This window comes from Poromitra crassiceps, assembly GCF_964638095.1.
Source record: "Poromitra crassiceps genome assembly, chromosome: 28".
NCBI classification, from domain to species: domain Eukaryota; kingdom Metazoa; phylum Chordata; class Actinopteri; order Beryciformes; family Melamphaidae; genus Poromitra; species Poromitra crassiceps.
In genome coordinates, this window is record NC_139651.1 from 4,283,111 (window position 1) to 4,283,862 (window position 752).

Sequence of the window (752 nt, forward strand, 5' to 3'; positions counted from 1 at the left end):
GGAGGTGGTTTGGCCGATCAGATCGCAGTCCGTCTTCAATGTGTCACCTGTACACCTGTACTTTCAAGTGGTCAAGCACTATCCGATTGCAATCTGATCACAGAAAACACACGTTAGTGCCAGGTGTAAATGGCCTCTTTGCTTTGTAGCACCCAAAGGGGTTCTGCGGTGGTACAAGCCTGAAGAACCATGTTCTGCTCCTGTATAGAGAACCCTTTCTGTTGAGAGTGACATGCTGTCCATTTGTCTCTATGCAGGCTGACTAGCAGATCTCATAGAAATCATGAAAGCTTGTCAGTTGCAAAGGTGATAGAATCAGATTTGTTTTCTTAAATCATCAATTTTGAATGGGGGCCAGATTAGATAATGTGAAAATGCCGAGGGGGCCAGGTGCTTCTCACATCATATGGGTTATAAATAAAATAAAATAGAAAATCACATACAAATGTACTCTAAAGATTTTGTTTACCATCTGAAAACATTAGTTCTGCATGTGCTGTTCCTACTTGGTGCTTGTACAAACTGTATGTCATCATTAGGTGAAGGGAAAAAATGCAAATTGAACTTGCTTGATTAACCAATACTGTGTAGAGGAGCCACATATTAGTATATTTTGAGAGACAAGACGTGGGCCACTTAAAATCAGTCCGCGGGCCGCAATTGGCCCCCGGGCCGGACTTTGGACCTACACAGTGGCGTACAGTCAGTCAGCCAGTCAGTCAGTGTAAAGTGATACTTGAGGACTGGAGGCA

General features: G+C 43.5%; 1 pseudogene across 1 annotated transcript in view; it reads right to left on the reverse strand.

Annotated features, from left to right (window-relative positions):
* The window catches only part of LOC310799849, a 449,550-nt pseudogene that overhangs the window by 79,545 nt on the left and 369,253 nt on the right, over positions 1–752 (reverse strand). The gene's annotated exons all lie outside the window — the stretch shown is intronic.